The sequence below is a fragment of the Amphiura filiformis genome, chromosome 13 (genome assembly GCF_039555335.1).
Source record: "Amphiura filiformis chromosome 13, Afil_fr2py, whole genome shotgun sequence".
NCBI classification, from domain to species: Eukaryota; Metazoa; Echinodermata; class Ophiuroidea; order Amphilepidida; family Amphiuridae; genus Amphiura; species Amphiura filiformis.
In genome coordinates this window covers 60,323,509-60,349,208 of record NC_092640.1, presented here as the reverse complement: position 1 = coordinate 60,349,208, position 25,700 = coordinate 60,323,509, and the positions used below count along the sequence as shown (strand labels likewise).

Sequence of the window (25,700 nt, the reverse complement as noted above, 5' to 3'; positions counted from 1 at the left end):
TGTTGTCGGAGAAGATCTAGAATACGTCAAAGAACGTACTTCCAAGAAAGGAATATATATTCTTCTGTCGACTTGCTGAAGTCTGGTGTTTTGATTCAACGCAATTGTCAAAATAAGTGGGGACAACTGCATCGCAGTCCTGCTTCCTGAAGATATTGTGTGAAAGGTGGAAATAGCACCAAGTTTGGAGAAAGCAGCGCAAGGAGTTTAGTATTGGAGAACGGCGCAAGGAGTAAAGTGATTTGGAGAACTGCGCAAGGAGTTATAAATGTGTTTGGAGAACGACGCAAGGAGTTTAGTACTTGGGAGAAAGTAACACCATTTTCGTATGAGGATTTTATACGCAAGGATTTATAAATGCAAGTGTACAATGGACTTAGCTGATTTTCGCAGGACAAGTGAATAAGGATATATTACATCAGTCGTCCAGGACATTGCAAGAACTTTATGATCACCAAGAAAAAGAATGCTGGCTAAGTACTAAATAGATAAAGAGTGGTTATATTTGATTATTGTGTATGTGCATTTGTTGTCATATATTGTACCAATAATAACGTGCTTTCAATTAAAGACTTAGATTTTGATAGCATAATCAAACAGTGTATTTGTGTTGTGCCAGCCTATTCTCATATTAGTACATGTTAACCAATGGATACGAGAAAAAGATAGTATGCATTGCCCATTGGGGTAAAATATATTGTCGTCTCACATGATATTTTAGTAATTGATGAACAAGGAATACTAGCATATTTTTACACTGTACCATGTTTGTAGCGGTTCCACACACGTTAGGGAGCGTTTCGATGAATATTGGGAGCCACCGAAAATCAAAACATCATGTGACTGCACTGCTGGTGCTGTATATGATGCGATGATAGGAGCTATAATTTCATGATTTAGTCATGACATTTCATGATTTTATGAAAAGGTAAGAGTCAATGTAAACCCGGCCAAGATGTGTCGGGTTTTTTTCTTTGGCGTACTCCATATAATACGCTATAATTGTATGGAAACAGAATGTTTCGTCGATCATTATTCGTGGTCATCATGCCAGTCAGTGCAGGCAGTAGTCATGTGGTAGTAGTACGTACGTGGGTCAAAATTCGGAACCATTTTCATCGTTATGTTTCCGAATTTTGTCCCACAAAACGCTACAGTATAACATTTTGACCCATAAGTATAAGTAGAAAATGTGTTTAAGATTGCAAAAAAATGAAAAAGTTACAAAAACGTAATTATAAACATGAAAAATCATAATCACCAAAATACGTTCATCATATGTTCATAGCCATAGCATAGATTATAGTCCTAAAAACATCTGCATTACCATGTATGTCCATGCAGCGTAGTTTCATGTTATTGCGTAGTATAGTATAGTAGTACAGGGATCTATACGATGATTCTTTTTTTGGGTGGATCACCGTATAGGCATTTTACACGTAAATTACATGTAACCTGTGCATGTGTGCACCATGCAATTGAAAAGCAGACCGGTACTGCACAGTGCCGCTGGTTACTTTGTTCTCGCCTGAAGTTAATTTTTATTACTTCCGTGGTCCGGTATGCGCTGGTGAATTGTGATCGCATAGACGTGACAAGGTCGCCTACTACGCACCGCTACCGACGACCAATGGTTCAACCGGCTTTTTGTCAAGTGCGTCCAATCAGCGTGATTGTTTATTTCTTTTGTGTGTACGCTTCTCACGCTACGGCGCACAGCTTGACCACGGAATTGAAGTGTTGGATATGGGCGGGATGGATAAACAACATCTACACCCAGCTTTCCGGTCCTAAACAATGCAAGCCCTGCTAGAACAGATAAACATCTCAAAAAATCTCTAATCCTCCTTAAATAAAGACCATATATTCAAAATGGGTGATTGTATTACAAATCTGTAAAATGTGTTGAAAGCAGCATTTATTTCTGCACATTTTACACCTCATTTGTAGAAATTGACTAAATATTGATGTCACAGTGTACATTTAAATCAATGTAACCCAAGATTTGAAAGTTGCAGTAAATTGTATTGATTTTGTCTTCAGCATAATGAAAGGAAATCTGTGTAATGATATCTGGGGCGAGGTAAGTGCAACTTTCAAATCTGGACCTCACTACATAAATTGACCGGAGACGTTTTATTGTTTTCTGGGCTATTGTGTCAAATGAGGTGTCAAAATGCGCAGAAAATTCTGCTTCCAACGCATTTTACCAATGTGTAAATGGCCATTATTTAGGGGGGGGGGTGGGGGTTAGTTACTTTTTTGAGATGTTTATAAGATATACGCATGCATACTCATGAAGAGCTATTTATGCAACGTCGAAAGCAATGTAGGCTATGTTTGCTGCCGTCCAATCACCATGGACTGAGCAAGTAAACATTTTCTCACGTAAGGAACAGACCTAGTTTTAAGTAAAAAATTATGGTATTTTTAGTTGTGGAGGAATATTAGGGGGCTGGCATTTTCTTTGGAAGGGGGGGGTCCCAAAAATACTGGGGGGTCATAGAATTTTCAGACCAAAAATACTATAGGGGGGTTATAATTTTTTTAACACCCAAAATAGGGGGGGTTATAGAATTATTAAGGGCTGGTGACTTAAAATTTTTGCGCGCTTTAACTTCGCAGTCGAAATGTGCGTACAATCTATGCAAAATTTTTACACGTTCTGCGCGCCTTCTTTACACTTACAATAAAAATTTTACCGTGCTCCACACACTTTCCTCACTTTTAAGTTTTGACACGCCCGCGCCTTAGTTCCGCAATGAATAATTTTTCTTGAGTCTGTGTAGTTGGAAGGGGGGGGGTCATAAAATTTTTCGACCCGCGATAGGGGGGGTCGAAAAATTTTGCCCGCGATAGGGGGGGTCATAAAAATATTGACTCCAGTCACCGACATATTTGGGACCCCCCTTCCGAAGAAAATGCCATCCCCCTTATTTTGCGATAATGACAAACTTATTTGCATATTCTGCCTATAAATTTATCAATAATACACTCTGCAGTTTAGTGCAAGGACCAATCAACTTCATTATTATGTCTTCAGAATCTCTTGCATCCTATACTTTGTACATAACCTGGCTGTCTGATAAATCTGTGTATCGGCTGTCCGATAAATTTGTGTATCTGTCTGTAACCTCTTCATAGAGTTCATATTTCATATATACTAGTTTATATACAAAAGTCACCATGTATGTCTCTTTTGGTGTGATTTTTTTTCCGTAGTATGACAACTTTTTTTGACCAAAAAAACATTTTTGACCAAAAATCACATTTTTAACCAAAAATCACTTTTTGACCAAAAATCAAATTTTACCAAAAATCAAATTTTAAGAAAGTCATGTTTTTACCAAAAAATGTTTTCTACTAAAACTCATGTTTTTTACTAAAAATGTTTTTGACCAAAAAGATTCTGAAGACATAATAATGATAAAATTGGACGGTTCATATTTCAATTACTAGTAGTTTATATATAACAAAAGTCACCATGTATGTCTCTTTTGGTGTGATTTTTTTTGCCGTAGTATGACCAAAAATCAAATTTTTGACCAAAAATCACTTTTTTGACCAAAAACACATTTTCAACCAAAAATCACATTGTTGATCAAAAATCACATTTTTTACCAAAATCACATTATTTACCCAAAAATCACACATTTTGAGCAGAAATCAAATTTTAAGCAAAGTCATGTTTTTTACCAAAAAAATGTTTTCTACTAAAACTCATGTTTTTTTACTAAAAATGTTTTTGACCAAAAAAAGATTCTGAAGACATAATAATGATAAAATTGGACGGGTACTTTCGCATGATACCTGAATTTATTGATCTCGCTATTGACGTATTATTGGCGTATTATGCAAAATATAATAATACCTTTAAGAAGAGTAAAACTACATGCAAGCATATTTTTAAAGTTAAGTGGTATCAGTATTACACATACGCACTACACTGTTTATGAAAGCTCAACGTCCTTACAAATGTGGTAGTATTTAGCTATAGTATACAGCTTAAAAATGTAAAAACTATAGCCAGGGGCAGATTTAGAGGGGCGTGCCCCTCTATTTTTGCAGATTGGCGCCTGACTCTGTGTATTTTTGCAGAGCAGCGCCTGACTTTGTGTGGGTGCCAAGCTCGGCGCCTCTATTGAAAATGTCTGGATCCGCCCCAGATAACCTTATAATATGAGAATTGTCCTCTCTAGAAAAAAAAAAAAAAAATAGGGCGGACTCGCCCAGGTCTCCAGATATACGATTTTTACCCCTAGCTCATGGTGGAAGCATTGAGGCTGACACTTTGTGTCGAGAACCGCACACCCCAAGAACTGCAAAAATGAAGTTTAAGCTGTGAATTTACAATATTATTTTATTTCAATTCAAAGCATATATATTCCATACATATGATAGTGGGCAGTTATTGAATTGAAGCCGTATAATAATAAAGATGATATCATCACTGCTCTTCTCCACCCGACTCAATAGCTCAGTTGGTAGGGCATCGGTCCGGTGATTCAACGGTTCCAGGTTCAGTTATGTATGAGGGGGGCAAGTTTGTAGAACAAGGTATGCTACTTTGTCGCATTGTAATGAATTGGCCTCATTTGAAAGCTTGTTCCTTCAAACCATTATTGCAGCAGTATTCGATGTTTGCATCGATGTATATATATGGTTAATAGGACACGGTACCCTGCAGAAGAAGCCTATCTCCTTGAATTCTACCAAAAGGGTCATCATATAATTTGCTCCCTCACGGAGGTGAAAATGCAAATGAAATTCAATTTAATGTGCAGTTGCTGTAAATGCTGAAGAAGTCGGTGGTATTCAACAAAATAGTCCTTCGAGTTCAAGGATGGCATGAGCGTCCTTGAAGATCATCCAAGGTCCAAAAGATTTCACACCACCAAATAGTAATATATGGTTGTGCGCCTTGAATTTCAATTATCAGAAAAACCCATGCATTAATTCCCAATTTAAGCATTAAAATGAGCAGAAATTTCCATACTGTTAGCCAAATTTGGATTGATCATGATTAATTATTAATTCCTGCTAGTATATACCACAGATGGGAGAGATGAAGTATAAAATGATTATAAGCAGCCTTTTCTTTACAGAAACCCTGGCACGATTTTGCCTGTAAATTAGGTAATTCCCAGACATAGGCTTCGAGGTCCAGTCATAAAAAATAATGACGGTCAACCTATATTTTTACCCACCCAGAGGGATCAGGCTGGCTAATTTCAACTATCATAGCTGTCGCTAAGAACCGAGTCGCTCCTGCAAAGAATAAATGAGGTTTTAAAAGGCAAATTTAGTACATATCTCTATATGGGGATTTATTTGGTGGTGTGAAATCTGCATTGGCCTGTGTGTATGAGTCTAGCTGGAGCAAACTTTGATTGAGCCCTGTGCTGAATAAAGTTTTGATTATAAGCATTTGCATTCATTGTGAGACACTTTTGATTATGATTTATGTAGTTTACTAGCTAAAATTGCAGAAAAGGCACCATTTACTGGTAATGTACCAATGGTAAGGTGAGTTCTGACCCATGGGAGATTGTGTGCATGTTTAATGTGTGCACGTTTTGTTTACAATTATAATGTATGCATGATATGGATATCAATGCAATGCGCAGAAAGCATCATGAACTTATCGTGAACTTGTGCGCTGGAGATCATGAAATGAACGCCAAGATCAGGTAAGCTTACCTTGTACATGTACAAGGTAGGTTAAGCTTTAATTAAGATTTCACCTAAAAAAATTACCCCATGTAATTCAACATTTATAACTCATGGTCATGTTTTCATGTATGCTTCATGCGTGTCTGCAAATTCATGAAAGCCTAAGAAGCTTTTAATTTCATGTTTGTTTGTTTTTATGTTTGTTTGTTTGCATGCATTACATGCATGACTATAGACCTTGGATTGATGATGAACCTCGACAATTTGCAGTGGCGAGTGCATGGAGCAGAGGTAGAGAAACACACAAGAGGATCATCCAGAATGTCATTGTGGTTGTTGGGAGTGCACTGCTGCACCAATGTGCATGAGGTATGCCATGGTAATCATAATTGTCTGTCCGCACTAGTCCTGTCAGTCTCCGTTTGCACCCCGTCCTTGTCTGTTGTCTGTAGGCGGCTTTTGTTTCTGCACTGAGGGCAATCATGTCTTACGAGCTTTGCTCTTGTGATTGTCCTACCATCCTTTTCTTGATATTTTGTTATTGTTATATAATATGATGGTGAAATAAACTTGAACTTGATAATGCTATCTTCAGTAGATAGCATATCAGGTACACAATTCTGCTTGAAAATAGATTTTAACCAGCTTTCTTGCTCAAGTTATATGCTAAATATATTAAGTTAATTTACAGATAGTCTGAAATAGGAAACAAGACACATGCTACTGCCTTCAGATTTCACACCACCAAATAGTACCTTATATGTTGAAATTGGTTGAGAATTAGAGAAACGATACTCCAAAACCTAAAATAAAAAGTTGCACTTTTGTGTTATATTAATAATGAAAGCACAATGCTAGATTTTTGTGCTAATCAATGAAAGCACAGAGCTAGTTATCTTTTTTTCAAACGCTTTATGGCATGCAATGTGGCAAACTGCAACTTTTAAATTTGCATCTTCCTTGGGTTTTTGGATCTTTGTGTCTTTATTTCTTGAACAATTAATGCCAATTATGACATGCCTGCCTTTATTTAGGATAATTATAGAGGGGATGAACGTAACTGGTACCTTAATTTTTTGGCTTACTGTGTAATGGTTGTGCACCCTTCAGAAAAACCCATGCACTCCCAATTTAAGCATTAAAATGAGCAGAAATTTGCATAATTTTAGCCAACTTTGGATTGATCATGATCAGTAACAGGGCTGTCAACTTTTTGGAATTGCTTGGCGTGAGACAGGGGAGTACCGGGATTTACCGACTACAATGTTCATTTTGACCCCATGATTTTATATTTGAGCTACGGTGCCCGAGAATCTGAAAAGTGCGGGGGACAACAAATTATTTTGACGATGTGTGAGATTTTACTCATTTTCCAGCTTTTTATGTGAGATTTACTACCTTGACATGAGACCGTGAGAAAGTGACCTAATGTGTGAGACTCACGCCAATGCATGAGAGTTGACAGCCCTGTTAGTAATATTAATTCCTGCAAGTATACCACAGATGGAAGAGATCAAGTATGTTTTAATGATTTTAAGGGGTACTTAACTACACCCCTGCACTGGAAATTTTATTTCAGCACAGACAACAGTTGTGGAGTTACAGTCAAAAATGAGGGAAACCAATAATTATTTGATCAATAAATCAATAACTACTTGCTATGAGTTGCTGTAGTAGTTGTAGTCCTTGCCCCTATAATGTACATATCTTACTTGTCACCAATGTGTTATAATATTTGAGAAAAGTGCAAAAATAGGCACAAAATTGGCCAGGGGTGTAGTACCCCCTTAAGCTATTAAATAATTTTTTTTCCTTTAGGTTATTTAAAATCCCAATTGGCAAAAGACTGGGAGGTTTTTAAGGCAACTAGAAACAATCTGAACAACATGGCAAAGAAACTGAAGAGGGAATATTTTGAGTCCTCAATTAAAGATGCTGGCACCGACTCTCGTAAATTATGGAAAACAATTAAAACTATTATTCCTGGTAGTCAACAAACCCCCATTCACAGTGTCAAAGTTGATGATGATGTAATTAATGATGGTGATGACATTGCTAATGAATTCAATACTTTCTTTTCAAACATAGGTAAAAAGCTTGCTGATGCCATTCCAGTGACAACGAACCAGGCCAACCTTGCTGATGGAACCAAAATGCCAAATGGGGACCGGTTCGGGTTCTGTGAAATCTATGCCAAGGAAGTATCTAACATTCTAAGTAATCTTGATGGTAGTAAGGCCACAGGGCTTGACAACATCAGCCCTAAGCTCCTCAAGATTGGTCACGATCACCTGGCTCAGCCGCTGGCCTATATAATGAATTTGAGTCTCTCCTCTGGCATAGTTCCATCGGCATGGAAGCTAAGTCGTGTCGTCTCACCTATCTTTAAGGAAGGTGATCCAATGGACACAAGTAACTACAGGCCTATATCGGTCATCCCAGCTTGTATGAAAGTTTTCGAAAAAATTGTTCATAATCAGTTGTATCAATATATTAATTATTATCAAATCCTGTCTCCTAACCAATCTGGTTTCAGACCTAAGCACTCAACACAAACTTGTCTTGTTGATGTCTGCGACTACCTCCTAGATAATATGAGTAAAGGCTATTTAACTGGTGCTGTTTTCCTCGACCTGAAAAAAGCCTTCGACACGGTCAACCATGAAGTGCTTATTAACAAGCTTGCAAGTGTCGGAGTGCTTGGTTTGGAACTCGGATGGTTCTCATCCTATTTATCTGACCGGTTTCAAGTCACCAGAGTTAATAATCACTTATCTAGTAAGGCCCCCGTCAAGTTTGGGGTACCTCAGGGCTCCATCCTTGGCCCCCTCCTTTTTACCCTATATATCAATGACTTGCCAACCATCCTAAAGAGTGTTGATTGTAGAGTAGATTTATATGCAGATGATACTGCTATTTTCGTCAGGGGAAAGACAGTTGATACACTTAACAGCATTTTGAATTCTAAATTTTCTTATGTTGCTCAGTGGCTTGAAATCAACTATCTCACTCTCAACGTCAAAAAACAAAATCCATGCTTTTTGGCACTCAACAAAAACTTGCCCGCACTCCAAGATAAGCTCAACATTCAAATTAGAGGTGAGGCAATAGAACAAATTGACCAATTTAAATATCTTGGTGTTTGGTTTGACCCATCACTTACCTGGTGTATAAATATTGACAAAGTGGTCTTAAAAGTCAACAAGCGTATTGGTCTTATAAGAAGGGTACGTAATGTATTGCCAACAAAAACACTTGTCATGTTGTACAAATCTTTAATTATTCCACACTTTGATTATTGCGATGTAGTATGGGGTAATGCCAACAATACTCTTTTTGTCTAAATTGAAAGTACTTCAAAATACTGCTGGTAAAGTTATCTGGGTCTTCCTCGTCGCTTTTCCAACTGATGTCTTATTAAGAAGACTGAGCTGGGAAAAACTTTGTGATCGTCGTTTAAAACACCTTAATATTATGGTTTACAAAAGTCTTACTGGCAGTCTACCCACAAATCTGTGCAATATTTTTAATACTGTTTCTGACATTCATAGCTACAGGACAAGAGCTGGTTCTCAAGGAAATTTGGTCCTATCTCTCTGTCGCAACACATCGGACAGTAGAAAATTTAGTTATAGGGGGGCTTTAGCATTCAACAACCTTCCAACTGCTGCTAAAACACCACTTCCAGCCAAGCTTGGAACTTTTAAAAGAATTGTATCTTAATGCTATTTTTATATTTTTAATATATATTTGCTATCTGTACCTAAGTGTCTTTTAGTTCCAGAGTTTGTAATTTTGAATGTATTTTAATATATAATATTTATTATTTTTGTAAATTGTTAACCATTTTGATGTATTTTGTTTGACCCCTGGGCACCCATGAAAAACAGTGTTCACACTGATTGGGTTTCCCCAGGCAAAATAAGATCTAATAAATAAATAAATAAATAAGCAGCATTTCTATACAGAAACACTGGCACGATTTTGCCTGTAAATTAGGTAATTCCTAGACATCATAGACTTCGAGGTCCAGTCGTAAAAAATAATGATGGTTTGGTCAACATAATTTTACCCACCCAGAGGGATCAGGCTAGGGCTAATTTCAACCATCATAGCTGTCGCTCCTGCAAAGAATAAATGATGTTTTCTGATTTAAGCAAACTTAGTACATATCTCTATGGGTGTTTATTTGGTGGTGTGAAATCAATTAAAGGCTTGCTGATGTCACCATGCAGTTATATGATATACATTCTGGTACAGGGGCATTGATGATGAATAAAGAACCAAACAAGAAAGATGAGATAACTCTGATGAAAGTGTTTTCAAAATAAATCTAGATGTGGGTCCCAAAATCTTCATGCAAAAAATGTATACCAGTTGTCCTAATCAGGTGCACCCTCCTATACACTTAGAATGAAGAAGTTGCATCTAAATGTAACAAAAGGTGATAAGACGTACGATCACTGGAATTATGGGCCAGATTTTGTAATTATGCACATATTAAGAAATGAAAGCTGATGAGACTATTATACCTGATATATCCGGTATAACATATTCATTCCAATAAGCACCCAGGGCGCTTAACAAAGTCATTTTAGGTGGTTTACCTAGTTTACCTAATTTTTTTCGTAAGGGGTGTTGAATGGAGACAAATTTACGTATGTTTTAAAAAGGTCCTGAGACGTTCTAGTAGCTAGCATTTCAGATGTAGAAAATGTATTGCAAGTTTACACAGGACTTGTAGTCCTCCAGCTATTTCACTGTATCGACATCTTTTGTCACTTCAACATACATGGTATTCTTTAGCAAATTGGAAATTTCCTGGGTGGGCGCTTATTAGGGCATGGGTGCTTATTGGAACGAATACGGTAATAGTCCCTGATAAAAGGCATGAGTTTTCATTGCTCTAGTTCATTTAACCGAAATGTGGCATATATTAAATGTAGTACTTAAAATAAAAAACAATACCACCAATAGCAAAGCTGTTCATACCTAAGAAAATTCACTTTCCGGTATAGACCATTCATCAGGGACACCTGATTATTAGGCCCTGATTCATGTTTTATAATCAGTATTAGGCTTGGATATAAGAAGACATGAGGAGGATCTTACTTGTTATGAAGATTTTACTAAGCTTTCAAAATGTTTTGTATTTCAGAAACAACAAGCTATTTTTGATCTGGCATTTACCTGTATGGTCATAGGGTGATCTAGTCAGCAATTTTCTGTGAAATCCCACTGACTCTTGCTTTCTCTGCACTGGCTGCCACCAGCTGATCTTCAAGTTGCAGGAAGTGTAAGTTTCAAAGGGCTAAGAAGCTCTCAGGTCAAGAAAGAAGGATCCTTTCAAAGACGTATGTTTTCAGGATTAATCAGGGATTCCTGATTTGCCAAATTTCCATATATTGTCAGCCAATTTTAAGACTTTTAAAGCCAAATTCATGTCTTCTTTCCTGATTTTTGTGTGGATTTTCAGGGTTTATTCTTCAGGTCTATTTACTTTAATACATCAGTTAGTCATCAGGGAAGCATTTATTGGTGCATTTTTATTGCAATTTTCAAACTGCCTCAAATGCTTCAAGTTTACTTTTATGTCTAGCATATCAATTTTGTGGTGTTTTCTTGCCTGTTTAGCGTATAAACATGGTGATTTAATTGTGACTATTGGAGACTTTATTGATAAACAATTCATACGTTTCCATGCATGAAACCATTTAAAATCTATGATGAAACACATCACATCTCCAGTGACTGCCCTGCCCAGAGAAAAATGGATAGCTGAGCTGTTTAATCAGCTGAGTTTTCCATGGTCAGGTCAGAGAGATTAAGGGAATGATAAATTAAACTGGTCTACTACAGAGTGTAAATTGGGGAATGAAGTTGGGTCATTTGGTGGCCAAATGACATAACTGATGTAGTGACATTGCAACAAGCATAGACGCATTATGCCATGCAAGGCTTCACAATTTCCTTTTCAAAATTGGAGAAAATCACTGATATCCACCGATGGTCTGAGCATGCATGTAAAAAAGTGACTGCTGTGTGATTTGCTATAATTTTCAAGTTGTCACCGAATGAAAATTAGTTGATAAACTTAAAATTGCACCATTTTTGGTAATTAAGCTTATACAGGGTGTAACAATAAAATTGGTACAATTTTGAAAATAGAATGACACGCATAAGTATGCCGCTTAGTTTTTGGTTTAATATTTATATGTCTATCAAGATCATTTCTTTAGCCATCAGATAAGCTTTGTTCTAATAAAACCGATAGAATACAAGTGAAGATATGGCCAATTATGTAACCTAGTCTAAAATCGCTTGGGCCACTTTTGTCTAAGTGTTACAAAAGTGACTGAATATATTTGAACCATGGACCAGTTGGACGGCGCTCAATTGTGATTTGTTTTAAACAATGGGGTATTCAAAGTGGTAGAAATGATTACATAATAGAATATCTCGTTGATATTTTGAAAGTCGCATCTAAGCACTGACATTTATACAACCTAATTTACTAATTCCCAATTCATGTTGGAAGAGCATATTTTTATGGTAATGACATTCGGTAGCACATTGAGTCAACCAGCAACCATACGATTGTTCATAGCTCAACTCACTCCTTCCATCAAGGCATACAATTACATATAACTATGAGAAGTATGTAGAATAAATGCATAAATGTTGGCAATAGTGGTTACCTAGAACAGCTCGAATCTCAGCTGAACTAAGTTTTATTGTTTTGTACTTGTGGATGCAAAAAATGTTCTCAGGGTTATGAGAAATTGTAATTTTATAAGATTAATTGAAAGAAATTTCATTTACAGACTTCATTTACAGATTTTAAAGAAATATCATAATTACTTATTAAGTTCATGTTAAATATAAGAAGAAACACCACTTATAATTATTTCGTGCCAGTTATTTGATTTTTAATGCACGATAAACATATATATGCAGCTCAACAACTTTCTCCTCCTCACTTATAAATGTATTAATGGTCTTGCACCTGTCTATCTTCAAGAACTCATACAGCATTACACGCCTCCATGTAGTCTTCGATCGTCAAGACAATTTCGTCTAACTAGCTCCTCATCTTCTACTCAGTATGGTCATCGCTCATTTTCTATTGCTGCCTCTGAACTTTGGAACAGTTTACCATTACATGTGAAAACCCCAAATTTTTGATCGCCCACCACGCGAAAACTATAAGGGCTAGGAAACTAAAACTTGCAGGTTTTTCTAATGGCTATAGGTATAACATTTGAGTGAAATTTAAAGAAATTCTGAGAGGGTAGTGGGAGCCATCTGTTGAATTGACATGGACTGACCCTATAACATTTGTGCCATAACTCTTTTAGATTTTTTCTGAGAAGTCAAAATGCAATTGTACAAATTTTATTGTTACACCCTGTATATTGTTGCCATGTAGTAAAAAAAAGCGCAGTGATTTGCAGTGCCCTACGCACAGGCACAATGCCTAGACCTTGATCCACAAGCCTCAGCACACTTCACAGGTTGTTGCTGACCACTACGGTTCCCCATCATTCCATAAACCATTAAACAGCAAATCAGGGACTTCACTGCTTCAAGAGCACATACCCTAGACATTCCACAATTCACCTTCGCAACCATGCAGGATCAGCTCCCGAGTTTCGTAGACAGGTTTAATATACAACAAGACAAATTCGCAGTAAGTTCCTGTTCAGGGAATTTCAAGCTTACTCAATTTTTTTTTTTTTTTGTACTAGACACCGCCAGGGTTCGAACCCGCAGCCTCTCGCACCATAGTCGCACGCCTTATCGATTGAGCTAACTTGACTGAGATGAGTAATCCATGCCCTCTGATACTGTCTATAACCCTGACCCTGCTCATAATCCTCACCCTGCCCATAAACCTAACCGTGACCCTACCCATATCCCTAGCCCTAACTGAATCATAAGCCTAATTTTCATCAGTGCTAACCATAATTTTCACCAATAACCCTATGCAAGGCTCAAGCAACCCTAATATTCATCATCAGAGCTTGTAACCCAAATTGTCATTGTTACCTCTCTAGGCTAGGCTTCATTCTGTTATTTTTGTGATAACCCAAGGCCAATATCTTTAGCTGTTTACTCATAATTGCAGTCATGTTTGCAACACTAAAGTTGTCTTCTTGTGCTTATGCAATTTGTTTGTATTTCTGTTATTTGTATGTAGATTATTAAAATGGCTGGGGAAAATTCCACCAATCTTGATTAACATCAGCATGTGGGTGAGTGCACAATTTTCAATCATTCAGTACAATTTGTCATTGCTATCAGGAAAAAATTATACCATATTAATTAGCTTGTTTGCATCTAGCCAAAACAACTTAATGGAAAAATTATGTTTTGAAAAATGGAAAAGTATGTGGCATGTTACTTTAGAAATACATTAGGAAAGGCTTAAAACAAAACAATTAGATCCTGTTTCATGTTCAGTCCTCATGTAGGGGCCTTGGTTTAAAAGATTTTCTATGAAAAAATAACTGGATCCAACTTTTTACTGAGCGTCAATCTGTAATATTTCAGAAACACCAATCTATATGGCCTAATCTACAGTTTTTGGTAGAAAAGAATGGCAGTTGGTGACATGTTCAGAGCGTGCACAGCATTAACATGGAAGTGGGGTTCTGATTGGCTGATTAAATCATCTGACAATCATAACAACAGACCGATAATCTGATTGGCCAATTACGTGTCAAAGTGTTGGCCTGTGCACACAAAGCTCTGCCTATGTCGCTCATTAACAGGGTGCTCAAGCGTCAATCATGGGACTGCCGTTCTTCTCTGAAATCGAGTGTATAGAACTCTGTGTATGTTTTCTTTGCACATGTTGTCCAAGAAAGAGTTCTTACCATAGCAATGTGTAATATTTTGGATATTTTAAATTTAGATCGAGTAAAAATATAAGTATAAGTTTCAGATATACTTTTCAGACATTTTAAAGATATTTTGATTTTCCCTGTGCTAAAATGTATGTCTCTGCACTGCTGGATGCAGTTAAGTTTGTTTTATTTTCTTGTTCCTTTTTCAGTTCAATGTTGCAGTTTGTCATCAGATTGTGTCTGATGTTTGCTCACTCCCCACATGTAATTGAATACCTGTTAAGATTTGTCCTAAATCCATTTTACAAAAATGAGTTTATTATTTTGAAAGACCTGTTGCAGTTTATATCATTTATGACATTTATGTTATAATGTATGTTCTGTACCCATACTAAAGGTCCCCTGAAGATGAAAAATAGTCGGTCTCTTAAAACTTTTCTAAATATTGTGTTTTTTGTTAATATCTCAAAAAAAGAGTTGATGGAGTTGGGCCCTTCTTCCACTCAGGTATTCAATTCTTTACATGTTAACATTTGTCCTAAATGCATTTGCCTGCACCAATCTGGGATGATGGATTGAAAGGTAAAAACCTTTGGGTAAAAGGTAGGTATACTATTCATTGTATGACTATATATCAGTAGAAAATTGATTTCAGTGTACAACTTTGAAGAAAAATATAGGGATAGCAATAGTCAATATTCAGTCTTAGTGATTATGTCATACCTTACAGTAGTTACTGATTCACGTCTGGTTTGCACACCTGTTAGCAACCCATTGACTTTGTCTTGTGATCATTTTGATTGTGGTTCCGAACACAGTCAGCGTGAACCAGTTGACCTGTCAACAATCAATTTTGATGTCACAATAAGATGGCAAATACTGCAACACTGCATCTCAAAACATCCAATTAAATGAACACTGTTGGAATTAATTGATTATTTTGTTGAAAAAACTTGTCACATTTTATTCATAGAGTTGAAAATGCATATATATTGGGAGCTTAATTCCCCAAATGATGTCACAACATAGAGGTGCCGTGCTGTAAGATTGATGTGATTTATATCGTTCCCGATTTACCACTGAGAATAATCTTTGCAGCTAACTACCACAAAATTGCTATTTATAAATACATGAAGTAAATTAGTAAGGGTGCCATAATTTCTGAATTATTCATGCACTACATGTAAATACAGAAGTGTACATTTTGGAAAGGCAAAGAGTCAACAAATCTATATAATCACAGATTTGGTGTAAGAACAACAATTGTGGACATATTTGGTGTAAGAACAACAATTGTGGATAAAATCACAAAAACATTGCAGAGTCACTGCAATCGGCGTATCGTACAGAGACGCCGGCATTATTAAAGGTCAAAGATGATATTATGACATCTCTTCATCATTGACAAGGGTCTTTCTTGTGTTATTAGACTTATTAAGTGCCGCTTTCAGTCAACCATAACATCCTTTTTCAGCGAATGCATCAAGAACTTGGTATCAGTGGCACAGCCCTTCAGTGGATGAAATCATACTTCAGTGGACGAACCACCAGTGTCTCTGTAAATGGTTGCCATGCAGAAAAGTGTGCACTCGACAACGGTCTGCCTCAGGGGTCAATTGTTGGTCCTGTATCTTTCAGAATCTACACCATCCCAATTGGAAGAATCATATGCGAACACCGTCTTTCTTACCATCTTTATGCAGATGACGTGCAACTGTATACCAAATTTGACCCGCATGTCAGTCGTCCATTGATCGTGCACTCGCCTCTCTTACATCATGCATTGGTGACATTCAATCATGGATGACGTGCAATATATTTCATCTCAATCGACAGAATACTGAATTCTTCATCGCCGCTCATCTCATGTTAAGAACAAGATGCCTGCTGTCACACTCCAAATTGGAAGTGAGGCCATTTGAACCATTGGAAACAGTCCGAAATCTTGGAGTTGTCTTCGATAACAGCATGACCATGCATGCGTAATCAAATTTCGTCACTCACACACAGTGTTTCATTCCACGCTTGGAATATCTCCCGCATCAGACAATTCTTGGACTTTGATACTAGTAATGACATTATTCGCTCACTTATCTTATCCAGACTTTATTATGGCAATGTTCTCCTCATGGGTGCCAATTGTTATGGCTCACCTTCAGACTCTTCAAAACTGGGCTGCAAAAATCATCTTTTGTGCAAAGAAAAGGGACAATGTATCGCCACTTTTATATCAGCTCCACTGGTTGTCTGTAGAGGATAGAATAACTTCAAAGCCATGCTGTATATTTTTAAATGTCTTGCCGGCATTGGACCAGAATACCTGACATCTTGTCTGGAACTTAAGAATCATCGCGAGGGTCAGAGATCCGCCTCAGATCGCACACGCTTGAATGTGCCGATCATACGCAGTTGGACTTTCAAATCCGCTGCCGACAAGGCATTTACCTACAATGCTCCTTTGATCTGGAACAATTTACCGTCTGAATTGTACGTGCGAAGTGCTCAAACAGTCTCTGCTTTTAAAACAGGCCTTAAATTCACCTGTTTCCACAAATATTTGTTTTTCAATTGTTTCTTGTATATATTTTGCATATGTTTTGGTTTTTCACGCTGTGATCTTTTGAAATGGTGTGTTACAAAAGCTCTCATGTATGTATGTATGTATGTATGTATGCATCATGTGACGCTTTCCACTTGCACAATTTTTTTTTGAGATGGGCTGTTTTCTACCATAGTTCTACCGATAAATATTTCAAATTCTGCTGTAAAATTAAATACATACGTCAATGATGGAGCTATTTTGTTCACAAAATGTAATTTCCACTCAGTAATGAACATTGGAAAATCAATGAAATCACATTTTGCACTTTGATCAAAGCTCGCTATAGAATGCTACAACTCTCATTCTTTTTGCTGTTAATTGCGTTTACTTCCGGTAAATCCACAACTCCTCCCACAGTTTGATAAAAAAGTATCAAAGACAACAGACAACAACCATAGGAGCATGATACACTCTATCAGGCTAATTAAGTACTCACACAGTTAATATTTTTAAGGTCTTGCTCGATCATTTCTTTCAATGCTTGCAGGACAGAGTGGGGAGTCTGAGGGATATGTCTCCCACCCCACAAGTTGGATTTTTTTCAAAGAGAAGTCTCATTGAAGCCATTTGACACACATTTTTACCCCCATATTGAATAACACACCTCAAAATGTGGGTCTAACTTACATGATGCATGGGTTTATGAGGGAGGATGAGCCCCTCCAAAGTTGAGGGGATGTGCCCTTCAGAAATTAGCCCTCAAAAATCATTTAATTATTCTTGGTTAAAGTAGCACAGACCTCAAAATGTTTTCTGAAGCTTTCAAATAAAGACTATAGTTGTGTTTAACTTAATTATATAAGTTGCCAAATTATGGGTCAGGGGTATGTGATATTATTCTCTCCCTACCCCAGAGTAAAACACATTTTAACTGAATTTTTGCCCACCAGGGTAGCACTGAATACTTGTTGTGTGTATATAGCACATTTTAAGAAACGGTGTGTTTTGAAATTTGTTGACAAAATTATTATCCATTCACATGGTTATATTTTTCAGATGCAGATTGTTGTCTAACCCAGCAGTTTTGTCAAATTTGGATCCAGAAGGTAAACTCCTGCTTGATTGTAGTGCTCATTGTTTTGGATTGATCATTATCAGCATCATCATCTTCTTCCATCATATTATCATCATCATAAATTTCATCAACAGCAGCTATAATAACATCATCATATATCTGCTGTCATGATCTTCATCATCAACATTGTCATCAGCATCATCATCATCATCATATCTTCTTTGCCGTCATATCATTATCATAATACCATCATCATCAAGTGGTGTGCGTTAATTACAGGAATAACTCGTCTGGCATGTTATTTTGTCCATTTTGTGGTTTTGTATTCACATTTATTAACATACTTGTTTGGTCTGTGATATTGTAAGCTTTTTTAAAATTTCAAAATCATCCTGTTCAATACACGGCGACAAGGGAAAATTTGTGATTTTATTAAATTTGTATGCACAGCACCTGATCATCAACAATTTCATCAGCATCATTGTCATTATCTTCATCATTAACATCATCATCATATCATATTCATCATCATCATTATCAAAATATTAACTTGATCATGTAATACTTGAGCAAAATGTGAACAGTAATAGACATGGAATACAGCCGAGTGTTTTTCTAACTGGGTGTGAAAAAGTTGGGGAGATTGTTACTGCGCACAGAAGTATCTGTACACTCAAAACAAAAGCAATACCTTAAAGACACTAAGTAACCTAAATTACCAAATAAAGTATTCAATATAGATGGAAGATTTTGTTCTGTGTATTTTGATACCTCATTTGGCATGATACGACTTTATTTTTTCAACTTACACCAATTTGAATGAAAAATAGCATTTTAAAAGTGGCAACCGTATAGGCTTTTCTCTAGAAACATGCTAACTATGAGCACAGCGAGTAAGAGGTGAAAAGCCTGTGGGAATTGCCTTAAAGAAAGAAATAGCCAAAATTTGTCACTTCTGAAATGCTCTCTTTTCCATTCAAATTGGTATAACTTGAGGGGAAAGGTGTCAAAATAATGCTGAACGAAATTATCCATCTATTAAAGCCATAATGTACGATCTTATAATATGAAATTGGTTAATTTTTTTCAAACCTGATTTTTTGCATATTTGTAATGTTTACCCATGTCCCAACTTGCACCTAATTGGAATCGGCCAAAGTTGTTGTCTTTGTAGGTCAATAGTGCAACATTCGCCATATTATCATAATTTAAAAATTATGATAATATGTCCTCCCATAGAAATGTTAAATGGCCAAAATAACCAGTGGGATTTCTTTCACTTTACTTTGTTATTTCAACCTAAAATGGACAGCAACCCTTCCCGTACAGTTATTAATAATATTATTTCCACATTTTGAATAAAGAATAATAAAATCAAAATTTGACGGAAATCATACATTAAGGCTTTAACTGATTACATTATTTGGTCATTTATGTTTAGTGTCTTTAAGATGATGCCGCCCTTTGCACAGACACTTTTTGTTCACAGTATTGATCAGTACAAGAGTGAAAATAAGAGCTCTTTTACCAGGACTCAATTTGGGAGAAAAGTGAGTCCTGGTTCAATTTACCCAGGATCAGGACCCAATTTACTCTAAAACAGAACTCGTTTTTTATAACAACAATCTATTAATTGAGTACATTAGTTGGTAATTTATGTCTAGTGCCTTGTACAGACACTTTTTGTTCACAGTACTGATCAGTACAAGAGTGAAAATAAGAGCTCTTTTACCAGGACTCAATTTGGGAGAAAAGTGCACGAGTCCTGGTTCAATTTACTCTGTCAGGACTCACTTTACTCTAAAACAGAACTCGCTTTTTATAAGCAACAGTCAGTATTTAAGCCAAAGGTCATATATCCAGTGGCATAGTTCAATAGCCTACATTCAACAATAATACTCAAATTCTGATCTCAAAATTGCAGAGAACACCCATATTTGGTTCACCATTTCTATTTTATGCATGGCATGATAGGCTAAAATTCAGACAAAAAGTGTGGCCTAGTAGGCCCTATCATGATTTTCATTCTCAAAAGGGCTTTAGTGGGCAAGTAACAGGTCTGCCAAATGAGGCCCCTAGCCTGTTGCTACTCTATATCTATGAGATGTACAATCAGCATCCAGTTTCCGATATTGGGTAACTTGTGTTAGGCAGCTGGTCGTCGGTCGCATTACATACAGTTCTATTCGACGCAACATGCTTTTTGAGAAAATCTCAATTGAAAATTCTGTTGTTGGATTTGGCTTCATACTTAATTATAATTATATTTCTTGATAGAATTTCCATGACAGCTAGGGTATTCTTTATAAAGAAGAGACTTGAAAGTTTCATTTTGGTGAAATTAACATGTCCATCTTTCAGGTAACATTGTTTGAGACCTTGTATGATGTTAAACTCACAGCTATGTATGTGAAACAACTTTGTTTACTCTGTGACTATATTATGCTGCAGTCTCACTATGCTTTTCTTTTTATGTATTACCATGGGATTCGTGTATTGCTTAAGAGCAATTAAGCTGTGAATAGATCTGTATGTGACACATCATTCACCATATAAATCTGTATGTATATATACATACTAATGAATGGATAAAAGTAGCTTACGTCGTTAAATAGCGCTGTATGTGAAACACAAAAGCTTAAAAACAGCAAATAGACGAAAATCAAAGTTTTATAATCTCATTAGTTAGAAAGAATTGAGGTCCAAAACATTGCTACACACCAGTTTTCTCAAAAAGTCAAAAATCTCAAATAGAACAGTATATGATGTGACTGACGAGGTGTGAAATATACCTGACTGGGCACTTTAATAACGCATCATCATCAGTCGGCTACGGAGCAGGTGACTACAGGTTTTCTCCAACTATTGTGATCTTGGGCAAGCAAAACCATTTTGTTTGGCTGCAGCATCGATCAGTATCTCACAGGAGGTGCTGGACATACTCTAAGTACAGTGTGCGTGGCCATCCCGGTTTCCTCCTCCCATGTGTTGGAATATAAAGGGCATTTGTTTGTTTTCATTTTCTTTCTCTCAATTATTTTCTTCATTTCTTCCTCTTCTTTCTCCTTCCAGCCCCTCTCACTCTCCATCTCCTCTCCTCCTCCTCTCCCTCACTCTCTACCTTCTTTCTGCCTTTCTTTCTGGCTGCTTAACTTTCTATGCAGTGGTGTAGCCAGGACTTTGCCAGGGCAAGGGAAGGCAACTTTCAAGGGGCAAAATTTGACTAAAGTAGCCATTTTGGGGTCAAAATGAGATACAATGTAGATGGCAAACAAGGTCAAAGGCTGTATAGGGGTTCATAGGCTACTGTTGAACTTTGACTTCCATTGCTCATTCAATAATTTAGAAGGCAAATTCTATACCATTTTTTTTATTCTTATGTCATGAAGAGCAATTTGACATCTAATTAAATTTGTACCCATGTACGACCAAAAATGTGACATTTTACCCCAAAATGCGGTTTTTGTACAATAACTCCATAATAGATGGCACGGTAGATAGCACAATACATTGTTTTAATCCTTTTAATCAGATGAGTAATTTGGTATGTCTTTCAACAAGATCGGAGCATTTTAATTAGTGACCCATGTATGACTTCTAGCTAGTCATGCTAGTGGTCACCAGGAGTTACATGTAAATCAAAAAGGCTCCACATCTTAAAATCAACATTTTATTTTCATTTTCTATTATAATTGTTAAGAACCACAAAAGTGTCCTAGAGGGGTATTTATGGGTTTGCTTCCCTCAATTCAAGCCCCAGGCTCCAGCATTGTTGTTTAAGAACAACCTTTTCAGCGGGTACATATTAACACACCAATTCGCTAATCTACTGGCTTGCATTGGAATCTCTGTACAGCTCTGTACGCACATGCACTTCAAAACAAAGTGACAGAAATTTGTTTTTGAATGTGTACATGTGTGAAATAATCCCAAAGCAAATCTGTTGGTGGATACTCATCAAAATTGTTAATATTATTTCATGCAAAATTTTGAAATTTGAATTGTTCAATCCTCAGAGTAAAAAGATAAAGATAATTGAAATTACACCCTCAGAAAAATCACCATTTCTGCACTCTACAAAAATGCATGGGTGTAGGGGTGGGGGTGTGTGTGGGGGGGGGTTGTCTGTTTGGGGCATTTGTAATCACCTCCGAACCTCATGTGGAACCGGGACCATCCCAGCTTTGCAAATAACAAAAATACAAATTCTGAAGTGTGTCTCCTATCAGTGATCAAAAATATGTTTTGGATTGATATGTTAACGGGTAAATGTCGTAAAAATTGTGTATTTGTTTAATGACCCCAGTTAACCAGGGAAAGTCAGGAAGTAATGTCCCTGTTTGCATAGTCCTAATTAAACAGGGCCCAGTTTGGGGATGCTTTCACATATAGTTTGATCAGCTCGTAATTGGTGGGCCTAATAACATAGTGGATCTATTTTATTTCAAGAATAGTCCTGTGAAATCTTGTCAGAAGTATCATAAATTATTCATTTAAGTTTATTCTACTTTATTCAACACACAATATAGACTAGACAGGCCAACAATGTCATCTTACTTTGGGTCTGCTTGTCAGCATAGTGGTAAAAAATTCCTGCCGATTAGGAGCTGAGCAAACTATAGACCTGTGTTTGTGTGTGGGAGGGGGTATATAGATGAGTATGTGTTTGCTACCAAACGAGACAGTATTTGTCGTAACGCACCTCCAACCGTGTGCAGGCACCTAAACATGGACTGTCCATGGTCTGGCGATAGGCACAGATTGACGGAAATGATGTAAAAATGCTATTTAGAGCATGTCATTGCTTGGCGGTATAGGGGTTGTAACCCCTTATAGTAGGGATGACCAATGAACCATCAACTTGATTAGAACACTCCCATAGACATGCAGGGAGCTCAACTGTGCACTGCTTGCACAGACATTTCTAAATTGAGCTCATTCTTTTATTTTTCATAATTTTCTGTAAAAATTGGAGATGTTAATGCCAATTATGTTTTGTAACTATCCTGCAAATTACAGCATCATAACTTATTTGGTTTTTCTGTAAGTGTGAGTCAAAATTGGTCCATCGCCACAGTGCGCTTAATTGCCAGTGGCCCAGTGCAGCACTGCTCAGAATGGCACAAAATATTCAGATGAATAAGATCAGGTGAACACCTTGACCTACTGAGCTGTAATTTGGCAGAGTTGTTGTTATTACCTCTATCATACCCTCTGTAAAAAAGAAAAAAAAACGGACAAGTAGATCTCGGGTTAAAAATTAAATCACCAGCTTCCCTTTGGAATTTCCAAACACCTTTCGAATCATGTTAAATAGACACCTTTCTGAACATAAATGTGAAGTTTCATGCTCATTTGTTGTATTATTCACCTGATCTCAACCTAAACATTTTCTTATATTTATACCATCTGCACTGACTTGCTGCTACTTGCTGCTATACACGCACAGGAGCTGTACTTTTAAAATACGCGCCTAATCAATAATGAGTCTTTCACTCCATTGTTAAAGTACTGTGCTCCCTGTAGCATATGGAGTGACCAGTCCCTGGAGTGTGATGGTTTTGTAGCACATGACAGTATTCATTCAAGCCTATCAAGATCAAGGTCAGTTACTAGCCACTTGCTGAATGGCTGGGCATTATCAGCTATCAAAGAGATACCTTATGCTGCTGCCAATCACAATAGAGGTTAAACATTTTGTTAAAACCCCAGAAGTGATATCAGGACAAAGCTGTGCATGTTGGTACTTGATTGTTTGAATTCCTATGTTGCAAATCCATTGTAGTACATTAGTATTTTTCTTATGTGTACAAATGTAGTGTATATTGTTGTGGAAAAAAAGTTCACCTGGACTTTTGATTTTGTGCCACTTTGGCCATTATGGATGATTTTTGGCAAATGTTTTCTAAAAGCATGATTTCAGTGCCTCGGTTTGAAGAAATACTTAATGCTATTGACTAGTAAAGTGCCATTTCATAAGAAACCCTTTGATACTTTCACAATATGCTTGTTTCATGTTTGCATATATATTAAAATAAAGAAATATAAAAAGGTAAATATATGCTTATACCAATTTTGCTCACATTGCTATATTTAGACTTTGTCAATTTATTTCGTTTCAATGACCGGTCAAAATGGGAAACTTTGATAATTCATAATTTGAAAAGTTTTTGACCGATTTTGACCATTTAACCACCAAAATACTTCTATTGATGAGCTCTATCCAGAAAACAATCTTTTGTAGCAAAAGGGCAACATGAAATTATGATGGTCATCCCTACTTATAGTGCCATCTCATAGTGTGTATGAGTATGTCCATGGTATGTCGATTCACTGCAGGCATGTGTGTCCTCGATTGGAGGCGCTTACAGGCAGGGGTGGGCATATAGTATGCGATGTAAGTGTAATGCTTTCTGGGGGTGTGTGGTGTGTACATTGTGAATTGAAGTTTTTATTTTCATTTTTAACATGCTGCATGTATCTTTGTTGTTTTCAGGGGACAATCCTGTAGATGTGGCTGGAGATCCAACTTTTCTCTATCCAAAGGTGTAGCTTTTCAGGTTGCAGCAACATGCTGAAGATGGTCTAATAGCAACCAGGGAGCCAATTCAACTGTATAGCATTGGAGAGTTCTTGGCAAGACACACATTTGATGGCATATGAACATGGCCTGCATTTCCTCTGCACCAGCTAGCTTAGTGGCTTGTGGCATCAGATCAGAAAGAAACTAGTACACCAACCACAATACACATGGGACACAAAAAGTATCCCTTACAAATTTTGTATTGTGATGTTAGTTTAAGTGTAGAAGGTCAGCATTTATCTCTGAGCATTCCGATGGCTCAATATCTCCTGCATCTTGCATTTTGCATATCTCCTGCATCTTTCATTTTTAAGACCCAGTTTGCAGATAAATTAGTATAGTGTAGGCTCATCACTTGTTACGTCTGCAGTGATTATTGAGTAAACTATTGAGTTCGCAACATTTAGGAATCATCTTCATCATCATACAAGTGTTTATTGTAGTTCTACTTTGAATTTACTCACCATGGGCATTATGCGAATCAGTTGATGTAATCTGGCAAAGATGTACATTGAAGGTCATATGATATCATTCAAGATGGGCTAATCAACTTCTTACTATAACTTTCAAATGCCTTGAAGAAATTACACATGTAAACATTCCCTTTAGTTTCACTTTAACTCATTCAAATCATGCCCTAGCACTACTAGGAGTCATTTTATTTAAATACCCTATTTGTTCCAACTTTGAATATTACTGCTGGCAAATGCAATTTCCATTATAGAAGCCGCAGCACAAGTGTTATAACTTATACTATTTTCTGTATTTAACAATTTTATCTGTATTTTTCATTTAAACTTGTTTATTATCTGCTAACAATTAGGATGTGATGATCACACACGTGGCTTGCTATCCCATGGCTTGCTATGTGGTGAAAAAAAAGCTTTATTTCAAACTCGAATGGTGACCCGCAGGTCAAAATGCTAGAATTGTACATTAACCACACATAAAAAAACACAATGCAATTTGTAGGCAGCA

The 25,700-nt window shown here is 36.8% G+C and overlaps 1 protein-coding gene and 1 long non-coding RNA gene across 6 annotated transcripts in view; one reads left to right on the top strand and one right to left on the bottom strand.

Annotated features, from left to right (window-relative positions):
• LOC140168599 (uncharacterized) overlaps window positions 1–25,700 on the bottom strand; it is a 96,744-nt gene that overhangs the window by 2,956 nt on the left and 68,088 nt on the right. The window lies entirely within an intron of this gene.
• LOC140168601 (uncharacterized) lies at window positions 622–24,999 on the top strand. Of its 5 annotated transcripts, XR_011861246.1 has the most exons (6): window positions 622–928; window positions 5,470–5,526; window positions 10,832–10,969; window positions 13,874–13,928; window positions 18,121–18,170; window positions 24,636–24,999. It is a non-coding gene; the product is annotated as an uncharacterized lncRNA (long non-coding RNA). The 5 variants fall into 5 exon arrangements; XR_011861244.1 differs by lacking the exon at window positions 5,470–5,526; XR_011861245.1 differs by lacking the exon at window positions 622–928 and having other exon boundaries at window positions 4,794–5,526.